Genomic DNA, 14,991 nt, shown 5'->3' with positions numbered 1-14,991 from the left:
TAGTACAGCCGCCCGCTTCCTGCCCTCCCAGCGTGTAAAAATGCCGTGTTCATGCGCGCGGCATCCATTCATGCTGTGAGAGCTTGAATGGACGCCCAACAGTGACGCCGCCGGCCGCCCACACCCCGTTTTACGGTATGTGGGCTGAACCGCCCACTTTTATTACGTGAAATGACCACGCCCCCTATTTTGCGTGTCCACGCCCCTTTTTCATTGCGCGCACACGCTTGTGTCCCTCACAGTACGGCGCCCTACCCAAATCCTAGAGTGAACACTACTACCTGTTACATAATGGTACGCCAGATTGCTAGGTTCTTAATGGGTTCTATGATATGATCACCCAGCAATGTTGGAAGACAAAATGTGAGGTTATGTGGACTGTACAGAGAGGATGTAATTGGATAGGGAAGCACTGAAGGTTATGTGGGTGGGGCTGGAATTTGGTAGGCTTGTCTGAAGAGATGAGTTTTCAGGGAACGTTTAAAGGTTTGGAGACTAGAGGAGAGTCATATTGAGCATGGGAGGGCATTCCACAGCGTGGGTGAAGCCTGGGTAAAGTCCTGTAGTTTTCAGTGGGAACAGGTAATACATGTGGATGAGAGACGCAGATCTTGTGCAGAGAGGAAAGGTCTGGTAGGGATATATTTTGAGATGAGTGAGGAGTTGTATGATGGTGCAGTTTGGTTAATAGCCTTGTATGTAAGTAAAAGTATTTTATATTTAACACGGTAGAATACCTGTAACCAATGGGACGACTGACAGAGCGGATCAGCAGACGAAGAACGTCTAGCAAGGAAGATTAGCCTAGCAGCTGCATTTAAAATGGATTGTAGTGGTGAGAGCCTATGTTTGGGAAGACCAGTAAGGACACTATTACAATAATCAAAGCGGGAGATGAGGAGTGCATGGATTAGAGTTTTTGCAGTGTCTTGTGTAAGATAAGGGCGTATTTTGGATATGTTTTTAAGGTGCATGTAACATGATTTAGAGACAGATTGAACGTGTGGAACAAAGGACAGTTCAGAGTTAAGGCTGACAACTAGGCATCGAGCTTGTGGGGTAGGGTGGATAGTTGCATTGTCAACAGTTATGGAGATATCAGGTCGGTAACTACTCTTGGCTGGTGGGAAAATAATTCGATTTTGGAAATGTTGAGTTTGAGGTGGCAAGATGACATCCAAGATGAAATGGCAGACAGGCATCCAGTGACACGAGCCAATACAGATTGTGTTAAATCTGGGGAGGATAGGAAATCTGAAGGAGCTGATTAGTTTACCAAGAGAGGAGGTATAGACCGAGAACAGCAGAGGACCAAAGACTGAGCCTTGCGATACTCCAACTGATAAGAGGTAGAATCAGAGAAGTGAACACTGAAAGAACGATTAGATAGGTAGGTTGAGAACCAAGTAAGGGCAGTGTCCTGAAGACCTAGGGATTGTAGTGTTTGTATGAGAAGAGAGTGGTCAACAGTGTCAAAAGCAGCAGAGAGATCTAGAAGAATAAGTAGTGTGTAATGGCCTTTTGATCTAGCAGTGACTAGATTGTTCACTACTTTGGTCAGTTCCGTCTCTGTGGAGTGTTGGGCACGAAAGCCTGACTGAAGTGGGTCCAATAAGTTGTGGGAGTTAAGAAAGTGTGCAAGGCAAGTGTAGGCAAGTCTCTCAAGTAGCTTGGAGGGACCTGGTAGGTGAGAAATGGGACGGTAGTTAGTGTGTTTGGGTCAGAGTTGTGTTTTTTTAGAATGGGAGTAATAACTGCATGTTTAAAACAGAGAGGGAAAGATACCAGTAGAGAGAGATTACAGATTTTAGTTAAGGTTGGGATAAGCACAGGAGACAAGGTTTTTACTGACCTGTGAGGGTATAGGATCAAGAAGAGAGGTAGTGGAGTAGGAGGATGAAAAGAGTGTTTGATACTTTCTCTTCATTTGATCCCACAAGTGAAGATGAAGTGCCAGAGGGTTCAGGTAGGGAATTGAGCAGGTCACTGGCTGAGTTAGAGCATACCATTTCATCTCGGATTTTATCAATCCTATCCTTGAAGTAGGAAGCAAGTTCTTATGCACTGATAGTAGCTAGTGGGAGAGGGTAAAGAAGTGATTTAAATGTATTAAAAAGTCGCTTGGGGTTGGTGGCATGATGAGAGATTGGAAATATGTCTGTTTGGCAGTGTCCAGGGCCTGACGATAGGAGTGGTAGGTAGTCTTATATGTGAGAAAGTCACTTGGATTCTGAGATTTCTGCCACTGACGTTCTACTTCACGTGACAGTTTTTGTAGGTGTCTTGTTGATTTAGAGTGCCATGGTTGGCATCTAAGCCTACGTAGAGTGTGATGGGTAGCTGGAGCTCTATTCTGTCCCAGTAAGAACAGAGGATTGGCCAAGCACGGGGGACAGCTAAGTTAACCACTGTGCCATTGGCTGTCCAGCCTAAAAACTTGGGACTTGGGAGATTTTCTGGCCGAAGAGCAGACAGATAAATGTCCTATGCCTGCATGAAGAAAACATGCACGGAAGGTAGACTCTGTTGTATAATTAAATATTATTTATTTAATCCACAGCAACCAAATACATTTCTAAACGACTACAGTCTAAATAGATGGTCATGGTCTAAAGCACACAGCTCTACGTTATTAAAGACATCCCATATTGTCTCAATAAGGAAAACACGATAGCAGGATCCATCCATGCAATAACTTTGTACATATGTTCTCACTTATAAGGCAACAGTGGATTAGTTTATTGCCCCCTACATAAAGCTTTTGTGTGTCCAGAGCAGAGGATTGAGAAACCTAATGAGTCAGTTCTCCAAGGACGCACAGTAAGATTTACATGTACTGAACGTTCAAAATAATGAAACTAGGTAACTTTGAAGAAAGCCAGCACAGACAGATAGGCGTCTAGTTGCCATAGAGAATAAAAGCTACAGCAACCATTTGGAAATTACAGTACCACTTCATGGTGAAGCTAATACAAAGCCTTAAATGTGTCACCTGGCCAACCTGTGGCTCTTTAGCCATTGTGAAACTACACATCCCAGGATACCCTGACAGTATTCCCATTCTCTATATAGCATAACTAGGGCAGGGCATGCTGTGACTTGTAGTTTTGCAACAGCTGGAGAGCCACAGGTTGGTCAGTCCTGGTCCAATGCACTGATTCCACCTCTCCCCATATATACAATAAGGGACTATACCAAATAGCTAAAAAGCTACAGCTCATCACAGCAGCTGCATAAAAAAGGTAAAGGGTCTGTGCTCTTAGGCAATATAATACAACAGTATATGTGAATGGACCTCCTGCTCAGAGATGGATGAATGAATGAATGAATGAATGAATGAATGAATGAATGAATGAATGAATGACTGGCCCCTACTGTACATGGAGGAAATTACAAACAGGAGGCAATTAAAACTAATGAGAAACATCTTCATTTTCCATTGCGGACATCACTCCTGGAATACGGCCCCTCGTAATAGGAAACATAGAATTTGGCAAAAATCTTTGAAATGTACAGGTCCTTCTAGTTTACCCTTTTCTTTCCTATTTTCTATCCAAAACATAACAGCAACAGTCATGTCTATATGCCAGTCTGTAATGACTTTACGGTAAACCAGTTCTTCCACTAGGGCTATACCCATTGGCGTGTGTGTGTTAAGTGCATGCGAAATGAAAGTGCACTTGATGTGTTTGTTGCCACAACTTTTAAAAAGGTGTTTGGAACTCTACACTTCACCCAGTGGTAATCAATTCTATTGTCACTCCCCTTTCCTAGTGTAAACCAATGTAACTGCCAGTTGGTACCAGTGTTTACGGTACTTTAATCTTCAAACAATTTAAAATTGGGTCACCTTATTCTAGAAATCTTCAAATTTCTTAAAAATGTTGAATGTCTCTATCATATCTGCGCCTTGTGTTCTCCAAGCTTGTCAGCCCTTTAAGTCTTTTCGGTTATATTTTGCTGTACACATAATAGTAGCCCTATTCTGATTAATAGTGATTAAATAATCAAATACTAGCGTTCCTTAACAAGTACCAAGGTTATGCTTTACTCAACGGTGGGTTAATTTCCTGCTCCTAGAAATCTTAAGGGCATATGCCCGCAGTTAAAGAGTTATCGCAAGAGGACCCCCGAGAGCACATTACAAGGAAATGTTTCATTCCCAAATGGCTTCCTGAAGTGTGCACTGCCGGCAGGACAAATAAATACGTCAGAGGCACAGAAAAGGGAGAGAGAGTGACAACTCTATAGGAAGGATACAACGGACAGTACATAATACTGCTGCACACGGCACACAGTGAGCAGAGAGACTCACACAGACCAGCATCCTCTGCTAAATACAACTGTTATGCAAACAACTTATGACACTTATCTATTTCAGGGGCTTATTGGACTACGGAGGGTATCCAGTTAGGTACGGTGACAATGTTCAGATGTTTCACATACATATTACAATCTATCCAATTCTGATTGCCTGTAATAAGATTTTACTTACCGGTAAATCTATTTCTCGTTGTCCGTAGAGGATGCTGGGACTCCGTAAGGACCATGGGGAATAGACGGGCTCCGCAGGAGATAGGGCACTTTAAGAAAGCTTTGGACTCTGGGTGTGCACTGGCTCCTCCCTCTATGCCCCTCCTCCAGACCTCAGTTAGGGAAATTGTGCCCAGAGGAGATGGACAGTACGAGGAAGGATTTTTGTAAATCTAAGGGCGAGATCCATACCAGCCACACCAATCACACCGTATAACTTGTGATAAACTTACCCAGTTAACAGTATGAACAACAACATAGCCACGGTTCCACCGAAAAACTATAACATAACCCTTATGTAAGCAATAACTATATACAAGTCTTGCAGAAGAAGTCCGCACATGGGACGGGCGCCCAGCATCCTCTACGGACTACGAGAAATAGATTTACCGGTAAGTAAAATCTTATTTTCTCTAACGTCCTTGAGGATGCTGGGACTCCGTAAGGACCATGGGGATTATACCAAAGCTCCCAAACGGGCGGGAGAGTGCGGATGACTCTGCAGCACCGGTTGAGCAAACAGGAGGTCCTCCTCAGCCAGGGTATCAAACTTATAGAACTTTGCAAAGGTGTTTGTCCCCGACCAAGTAGCTGCTCGGCACAACTGTAATGCAGAGACCCCTCGGGCAGCCGCCCAAGAAGAGCCCAATTTCCTAGTGGAGTGGGCCTTAACCGATTTCGATAATGGCAATCCTGCCGTAGAATGCGCCTGCTGAATCGTGTTACAGATCCAGCGAGCAATAGTCTGCTTTGAAGCAGGAGCGCCAACCTTGTTGGCCGCATACAGAACGAACAAAGCTTCAGTCTTCCTGATTCTAACCGTTCTGGTCACATAAATCTTCAAAGCCCGGACTACATCCAGCGACTCGGAATCCTCCAAGTCCCGTGTAGCCATAGGCACGACAATAGGTTGGTTCACATGAAAAGATGAGACCACTTTTGGCAGAAAGTGAGGACGAGTCCTCAACTCTGCCCTATCCACGTGAAAAACCAAGTATGGGCTTTTATGTGATAAAGCCGCCAATTCGGAAACACGTCTTGCCGAAGCTAACGCCAACACCATGACCACTTTCCACGTGAGGTATTTCAACTCCACAGTTTTGAGTGGTTCAAACCAAGGTGACTTGAGGAAACGTAACACCACGTTAAGATCCCAAGGCGCCACCGAAGGCACAAAGGGAGGCTGAATATGCAGCACTCCCTTCACAAAGGTCTGTACTTCAGGAATAGAGGCCAATTCTCTTTGAAAGAAAATGGATAAGGCCGAAATCTGGACCTTTATGGACCCTAATTTTAGGCCCAAAGTCACTCCTGTTTGAAGGAAGTGAAGTAGACGGCCCAAATGGAACTCTTCCGTAGGAGCAGCTCTGGCCTCACACCAAGAAATATATTTCCGCCATATACGGTGATAATGTTTTAACGTCACGTCTTTCCTAGCCTTGATCAGGGTAGGAATGACTTCCTCCGGAATCCCTTTTTCCGCTAGGATCCGGCGTTCAACCGCCATGCCGTCAAACGCAGCCGCGGTAAGTCTTAGAACAGACAGGGCCCCTGCCGCAGCAGGTCCTGCCTTAGAGGAAGAGGCCACGGATCCCCTGCGAGTAACTCTTGCAGCTCCGGATACGAAGTCCTCCGTGGCCAATCCGGAACAATGAGTATTGTTCTGACCCTGCTTCTTCGTATTATTCTCAACACCTTGGGTATGAGAGGAAGAGGAGGAAACACATAGACCGATCTGAACACCCAAGGTGTCACCAGAGCATCTACCGCTACCGCCTGAGGGTCCCTTGACCTGGCGCAATACCGCTTTAGCTTTTTGTTGAGACGGGATGCCATCATGTCGATTTGAGGCAGTCCCCAACGATCCGTGATCTGTGCGAAGACTTCTTGATGAAGTCCCCACTCTCCCGGATGCAGGTCGTGCCTGCTGAGGAAGTCCGCCTCCCAGTTGTCCACCCCCGGGATGAACACCGCTGACAGCGCGCTTACATGGCCTTCCACCCAGCGTAGAATCCTGGTCGCTTCTGCCATGGCCATTCTGCTCCTTGTTCCGCCTTGGTGGTTTATATGAGCCACTGCCGTGACATTGTCTGACTGAATCAGAACCGGTTTTCTCCGAAGCAATTCCTCCGCTTGACGCAGGGCGTTGTATATGGCCCTCAGCTCCAGGACGTTGATGTGGAGACAAGACTCCAGGCTTGACCAGAGACCTTGGAAATTTCTTACCAGTGTCACTGCTCCCCAGCCACGGAGGCTTGCGTCCGTGGTCACCAGGACCCAGTCCTGAATGCCGAACCTGCGACCTTCTAGTAGGTGAGCACTGTTCAGCCACCACAGGAGAGATACCCTGGTCCTGGGAGACAGGGTGATCCTTTGATGCATTTGTAAATGGGACCCGGACCACTTGTCCAAGAGGTCCCATTGAAAAGTCCTCGCATGGAACCTGCCGAAAGGGATGGCCTCGTAGGAAGCCACCATCTTCCCCAGGACCCGCGTGCAATGATGCACTGAAACCTTTTTTTGTTTTAATAGGTTCCTGACCATGGCTACGAGTTCCTGAACCTTTTCGATCGGAAGAAAAACCTTTTTCTGGTCTGTGTCTAGAATCAGCCCCAAAAAGGTCAGACGCGTTGTAGGGACTAGCTGGGACTTCGGTATATTGAGAATCCAGCCGTGTATCTGCAACGCCTTCATGGACAGAGACACGCTGTCCAGCAACCTCACCCGAAATCTCGCCTTTATGAGGAGATCGTCCAAGTATGGGATAATTGTGACCCCCTGCCTGCGCAGGAGCACCATCATTTCCGCCATTACCTTGGTGAAAATTCTCGGGGCCGTGGAAAGCCCAAACGGCAACGTCTGAAATTGGTAGTGACAGTCCTGCACTGCAAATCTCAGGAACACCTGATGCGGGGGGGAATATCGGAACATGAAGGTAAGCATCCTTTATGTCCAGGGACACCATCCAATCCCCCCCCTCCAGGCTGGCGATGACCGCCCTGAGTGATTCCATTTTGTACTTGAACCTCTTCAAGTACAGGTTCAGAGGTTTCAGGTTTAAAATGGGTCTGACCGAACCGTCCGGTTTCGGGACCACAAACAGGGTTGAGTAATATCCCTCTCCTTGCTAGAGATGAGGAACTGTGACAATCACCTGTTGAACATACAATTTTTGGATTGCTGCCAACACTAGCTCCCTCTCTGACGGGGATGCCGGCAGAGCCGATTTGAAAAATCGGCGAGGAGGCAAGTCTTCAAATTCCAGCCTGTATCCCTGAGAAACAATCTCTAATGCCCAGGGATCCACCTGCGAGTGAACCCAGACGTGGCTGAAAAACCGAAGACGAGCCCCCACCAGATCTGCCTCCCCTCGGAAAGCCCCAGCGTCATGCGGTGGACTTTGCAGACGCAGGGGAGGACTTCTGCTCTTGGGAACTAGCTGTGTGCAGCTTTTTTCCCCTGCCTTTTCCTCTGGCAACAAAGGATAATCCACGTACCTTCTTGTTTTTATTGGAACGAAAGGACTGCATTTGATAATGAGGTGCCTTTTTTGTATGCTGCGGGGGGACATAAGGTAAGAAATTTGACTTACCAGCCGTAGCCGTACAGACAAGATCCGAGAGGCCGTCTCCAAACAACTCCACCCCTTTGTAAGGCAAGGACTCCATATGCCGCTTTGAATCGGCATCTCCCGTCCACTGTCGGGTCCACAAGAGCCGCCTAGCAGAAATAGACATAGCATTTATTCTGGAGCTTAATAAACAAATGTCTCTCTGAGCATCCCTCATATACAAGGCAGCATCTCTGATATGCTCTATGGTCATTTGAATGGCGTCCCTATCTAAGGTGTCAATTTCCGTAGATAAGGAATCTGCCCATGCCACAACCGCACTACAAACCCAGGCCGACGCCATAGCCGGTCGAGCAATAGTACCGGAATGATAGTAAATGTGCTTTAAGGTAATTTCCTGCCTGCGATCAGCAGGTTCCTTGAGGGAAGCCGTATCCTGAGAAGGCAGTGCCACCTTTTTGGACAAACATGTCAGCGCCTTGTCAATTTTTGGCGAAGATTCCCAGCGTATCCTATCAGTTTGTGGAAAAGGATACGCCATGAGAATCCTTTTGGGAACTTGTGGTCTCCTATCCGGAGAGTCCCAAGCCTTTTCGCACACGTCACTTAATTCAAATGAGGATGGAAAAGTGACTTTAGGCTTTTTCCCTTTATACATGTGTACCCTCGTGTCAGGGACATGGGGTTCCTCAGTAATATGCAAAACCTCTTTAATGGCAATCATCATGTACCGTATACCCTTAGCCACCTTCGGCTGTAATTTTGCATCTTCATAGTCGACACTAGAGTCAGTATCTGTGTCTGTGTCATCGATCTGGGATATGGTGCGCTTCTGAGACCCCGAAGGACCTGGCGCCCCAGGGACAGGCATGGACTGGCTACCTGACTGATCCCTAGCTTCTGCCTTGTCTAATCTTTTATGCAATAGATTTACATTTGCATTCAAGACATTCAGCATATCCACCCATTCCGGTGTCGGCGTTGCAGGCGGCGACCTGACATTCAAGCACTCCCCCTCCACATTAAGCGAGCCTTCCTCGTCAAACATGTCGACACACGCGTACCGACACACTTCACACACACACACAGGGAACCCCTTTCCTGAAGACAGTATCCCTGTCAAGGCCCTTTGGAGAGACAGAGAGAGCGTATGCCAGCACACACCCCAGCGCAATAACCCTGGAGACCAACACAAAATGTTTTGCCCCAGCAGCACTGTATATATGTAAACCGCCAATTATGTGCCCCACCCCCCTCTCTTTTAAGCACCCTTTCACCGTGTGTAAGCAGGGGAGAGTCCGGGGAGCTTCCTCTCAGCAGTGCTGTGGAGAGAAAATGGCGCAGGTGAGTGCTGAGGGAGAAGCCCCACCCCCTCGGCGGCGGGCTTCTGTCTCGCTCAAACTTAGTAAAATATGGCAGGGGCTCTTTTATATACATGTACAGAGCCCATCTGTACATGTATATAGTCTTTTTGCCATGCAGAGGTTTATATTGCTGCCCAGGGCGCCCCCCCCTCCGCCCTGCACCCTTACAGTGACCGGAGTATGTGAGGTGTATGAGAGCAATGACGCACAGCTGCAGTGCTGTGCGTTACCTCAGTAAAGCTGAAGGCTTCTGCCGCCTGACGACTTCTGTCTTCTGTACTTCTAGCTCTGTGAGGAGAACGGCGGTGCGGCTCCGGGGGTGGACGCCCAGTAAGAACCTGCGTTCACCCCCTCTGGAGCTAATGGTGTCCAGTAGCCGAGGAAGCAGAGCCTATCTTTGACAATAAGGTCTGCTCCTCTCTCCTCAGTCCCTCGATGCAGGGAGCCTGTTACCAGCAGTGCTCCCTGTGAAAAAGTAGTAAAAGGTAGAAGAAAAAAAAATCCAAACAAAAATGCTTCTAGGCAGAGAACTCTGGAGAGCTCTCTGCAGTGCGCCCATCTTGCTCTGGGCACAGTGTAAAACTGAGGTCTGGAGGAGGGCATAGAGGGAGGAGCCAGTGCACACCCAGAGTCCAAAGCTTTCTTAAAGTGCCCTATCTCCTGCGGAGCCCGTCTATTACCCATGGTCCTTACGGAGTCCCAGCATCCTCAAGGACGTTAGAGAAAATATAGTTCCCATGAAAACACACGGTTCAGTGAAACCTGTGTGTTCGGCCGCAGCCCGCTTTCACATGAATACAGAGCCACTTTTGGGGATTGTTTCGCCTGCCTGAGACAGGTAAGACAAAATACCCAATAAATTGCATCTTGCGCCGGCTTATTGGGGCTAATCGAATAGATAAATGACCATGGGTAATTTTATACTCCCCTATGTCGTGAAAGTAATTAGTAGGTAATTATTTTTCAGGCTAAAGACCACCATACATCAGCAATCAATTATGGCATTTTGCAGAGGATTACAGATTTGCACAATGTATGTGGTTCACCGATCACACATTCAGACAAAAAAAAAAAATCGATTGGGATTGTTAAATCAGGTTGTCCAACATGGTGGATTTCACAGATCAATTGGAGCTGTAGATTGCTAGTGTATGGTAACAATCAGCAGATTTGCAGACTGTTTCTACTTAACTGATAAGTGTTTCAAGATTGGCAGATCTGTATTTGCTGGAAATGATCTGCAAGTCAATAAAATCTTAGAATCTGCAAATTGTTTTTTTTTTTTTGTGGTTGCTGATGTATGGGGACCTAAAATCAATAACTTGTTCATGGGTTTTTTGAAATGTGTAATATTAATTCATTTTGGCACAGGAAGAGACACTGACACTGCTGTGTGTAGAAGTTTAACAGAAGCACTGACAACAGCTGGTTTTAGAGCCGTTAGGTCACAAGGGTATGGCACATAAGCATCAGTGTACCACAGTACGGCAACAATGTGCCACCACTGTGTGACCCCCACACCAAGCATCAGCATGCCACCCTTCCAAACCAAGCATGCCACCTTTGAGGGACCCAAGAGTCAGTGTGCTACAGTTTGTAGGACCCACCCATCCTAAGCATCTGCAAGTCACAATTGTGGGACTCCCCTTAACTCAAGTGTCAATGTTGTAGGACCCTTCCCAAGTAGAATGTACAGCAAATATGACATCAACATTTACATAATGATTAGTGAAAACAAATACTTGCAAAAAAGTGTACTGAATTACAGTTCAAACTGCACATACTTACCAGCTCTTATCGTTCCTAACTAAAATAAAAGATTACTTATTAAGAGTTTATTTATTAAAAGTGTTATTTTGAGGACAGAGCAATGACAATGTCGAATGGTCTCTTTTTTTCTTCTTTGGATCTTCCGAGTTTGATCCAGGCACAAATGAAACTATTTTTTAGGACAGTGGTTCCTAAACTTTCTTGAAGCCCACTGCCATTTTTCACAGCACCCCTAGGCCCAAAGTTATTATTCAGAAAACAAAAAAAATACATTGCACATACATGCCATCCTTAGGTCCAGTTATGTGGTAGTGGACAGGGCTGCACTTCTGCTTATCCACAGCCAATAGGCAGCCACCAGCACTGGTTTTGCCTATCACATCGACCATAAAATAATTTGATTTGTTCCTACCCCAGGGTGTATGGCACGCAGTTTGGGAACCACTGGTTTAGAACTTCAACAATAAGCACATTAGTAGTCAACAGTGAGGATACAATGGGGCAGATGTATTGAGAAGTGATAAAGCTGTGATAAGTGCAAGGTGATAGCGCACCAGCCAATCAGCTCTAATATGTAAATTGACAGTTAGAAGGTTATTGGCTGGTGCGTTATCACCTTCCACTTATCACTGCTTTATCACTTCTCCAGGCTTAATACATCTGCCCCAATATTCTGAATTGGGGAAAGCATTATGCACTACTAGTTAAAAGTCCATCAAAATGACAGACACCAGGGCCGGATTATAAGGAGGAGGGGGGGGGGGGGGGGGGGTCGCTACTCACACAGGAACTAGTACTGGCACGTGTAAGCTCACCAGTCCCCGCACAGCTCTGAGCTGGTTATGTGCCTCCACCTCGCCCGCATCATCTGCAGCCCCAGCCCCACCTCCTCCCGTTCACCCCTTCCTACTGGATCCCCCTTCTCCCCGTTTGAAGCAAGTGTGAAACAGATCATTGGGGCAGATGTATTAACCCGGAGAAGGCATAAAGAAGTGATAAACCAGTGATATGTGCAAGGTGATAAAGGCACCAGCCAATCAGCTCCAATATGTAAATTAACGGTTAGGATCTGATCGTTAATTTACATATTGGAGCTGATTGGCTGGTGCCTTTATCACCTTGCACATATCACTGATTTATCACTTCCTTATGCAATCTCCAGGTTAATACATCTGCCCCATTATTATTACTATTAGCAGCAGCAGGTTAGGAGACTGAAACGGTGGCCATACATTAGGACGATTAGGCATCCTTACGATTTCCCCCGCTGCTCTCCAAGCTGCTCCAACAGTATTATATGGTTAGGTCAGAAAACCACCGCTACCCAGATTGCCTGATCTTATGTGCAGCACATAAGATCAGAGGGTCCAGCATACAAACTGCGCATCGGATCATCATCGTTAATTAAATGCAAACGATTTGCACTTTCACAAACGATACATCGTCCGATATATCTCTATTGTGCGCGTTGGCCAGATGGTCTTTCTGGTGTGTGGGGGACATCTCCCTTCAGTATCAGTTTCACTTTTAGCTGCAAGTCATTTTGCCCATGTGGCGCCCTCTACAGGCCACCATTGCACATAACAGAGGTGAGGAGCAGCCTAAAGCCCCATACACACTAGACGAAAACGTAAAAGAGATATTGCTCAGGAGGGCCATTCGGAACGATATCTTTTACTATCTCGTCTAGTGTGTACACTCAACATGTTGAGAAGTGCAGAAGAGAGAGGACCTCGTTAATGAGGGCCATGCTGCAGCCCCAGCTCTCCCCATCGGCATCAGCAAGTGCCACCGCAGCCAATATCGCTGGGTGCACACATCGGTTAGTGTGAACCCGGCTTTAGCCTTTTATAATATAGGAGGATGTAGGTTAGATTTTCGGCTAGGAACATAGGGGGTAATTCAGAGTTGATCTATTCTTGTGTATCAATGCCTATTTCCCCATAGATTGTAAGCTTGCGAGCAGGGCCCTCCTACCTCTATGACTGTCTGTTTTTACCCAGTGTTGTCTTCGAATTGTGTCCAGTTGTAAAGCGCAATGGAATTTGCTGCGCTATATAAGAAACTGTTAATAAATAATAATCGTAGATGTGCTAAATGTAGCACATCTACGATTATTTACTCCGACATGCAGGGGGCCGCCTAACACAGGGCTAGTATGCCCTGCATGTCAGGCCCTACCCCCCACACACATGTACAAAAGCATCGCACGGCGGCGATGCTTTTGTACCCGAGGAGTATCAAGTATCTCCCTGCAAGCGCAGATCCTGCGCGCTGGCAGGGAGCTAACCGCCACGTCCCGGGTCGCAGCGGCTGCATGTGACGTCACGCAGCCGCCTCAGGCCCCCCTCCCCAACGGTCCAGACACGCCTCCGTTGTCCGGACCGCCCCTTGCCAATGGCGTTCTAACATCGTTGGCACTCCCCCTTCCGCCCCGTGACCGCCTCTGCCTGTCAATCAAGCAGAGGCCATCTCACTCGCTGCACATGCGCCCGCCGCGTGTGTACTGCGCATAGTAATTCAGACTGCGATCACTGCCGCGATGCAGTCCGAATTACCCACATAAATTTAGTCAGCGTGAGTGAGTTTGTTTTAAATAGAAATTATAATGAATCTGAATAATAGCCCTGGGTTGCTGTAAATATAAACTAAAGCAAACAATTTCATTCCTTCCTCCACAACATAAAGTATACTGATCAATAATCCTGACGTCCTTATTTACAGCTGCAAGACAAATGAGAAGCTACTCTTAATACCAGCTAAGAATTTAGATTGCATTTAAATTATTTCAAACTGCTTGCTAATAATATATCACAGATAAAAGTCTGATGCACTTGAGGGGACACTATTCCGTCATAAATTACCAAAACCCTAAAGAGACATATATATGCAGAATTAATTTGTTCTTAAGCAGGACTAGACAACTGCGGCTGCAAATCACAATATGATATCAGAACAAGCTGGCCTTAGAGATTTATACAGCCTCGTTCAGCAGGAACATTTTAATAAGATAACAATTATTTTTAAATGAAACTTGCTAGCTGTAACCCAGTATGCACACCTGTTTCTGCCACTTGTATGGAAGATATAGTATATATTTTCCACTAATCCAATTACATCACATCTGGAAACATCTGGTTCAATTTATAGTAAAGATTTCCCATGATAAATGGTAAAGTTAGAATATGCATATAGTAAGAGAAATAAAGTGCAAGGGACCATAATCTATTGTGTGAACATAGGTAGGTCTGTATTTCATATTCACTTACACAGAAAACTAAGTTTTGGAGAGAGATAAAAGTAGATGGAGATAAAGTCCCAGCCAATCAGCTCCAAACGTCCAGATCACAGACTGTGTTTGAAAAACATGACAGGAGCTGGTTGGTTGGTACTTAATATCAGTCCACATTATCTCCCTCCAATGCTTAGTATATAGACGCCTTAATTTTACAACCCTTATTTTCCATACAGACATACAAGGACATGATTAAATGTAATTATTAGTGATCACAGACATCCATAAACCTGGAGAGGACACTGTAATAAGATAAAAGGTCTGGCTTGTGACCCAACACATGGTTAGGTCTGTTCTCAGAGACTAATAACATGAGATAGATTTAGTCATCTCCAGGCAATCACTTTTAGTGTTATTACATACACTATTACTTTCCCAACATAGAAAGTTATAAAGCCTCACAGACATGGAAGAATTTAATGATGCCCTTGTTCCACCTCAAAGTATTGCAGAAATGC

At 46.0% G+C, this 14,991-nt stretch overlaps 1 protein-coding gene across 3 annotated transcripts in view; it reads right to left on the bottom strand.

The window, feature by feature from the left end:
- CHPF (chondroitin polymerizing factor) overlaps positions 1-14,991 on the bottom strand; it is a 63,932-nt gene that overhangs the window by 41,726 nt on the left and 7,215 nt on the right. The window lies entirely within an intron of this gene.

This window comes from Pseudophryne corroboree, chromosome 7 (assembly GCF_028390025.1).
Source record: "Pseudophryne corroboree isolate aPseCor3 chromosome 7, aPseCor3.hap2, whole genome shotgun sequence".
Classification (NCBI taxonomy): domain Eukaryota; kingdom Metazoa; phylum Chordata; class Amphibia; order Anura; family Myobatrachidae; genus Pseudophryne; species Pseudophryne corroboree.
Note: the sequence above shows the minus strand (reverse complement) of the source record. Positions and strands in the feature narration are given on the sequence as shown.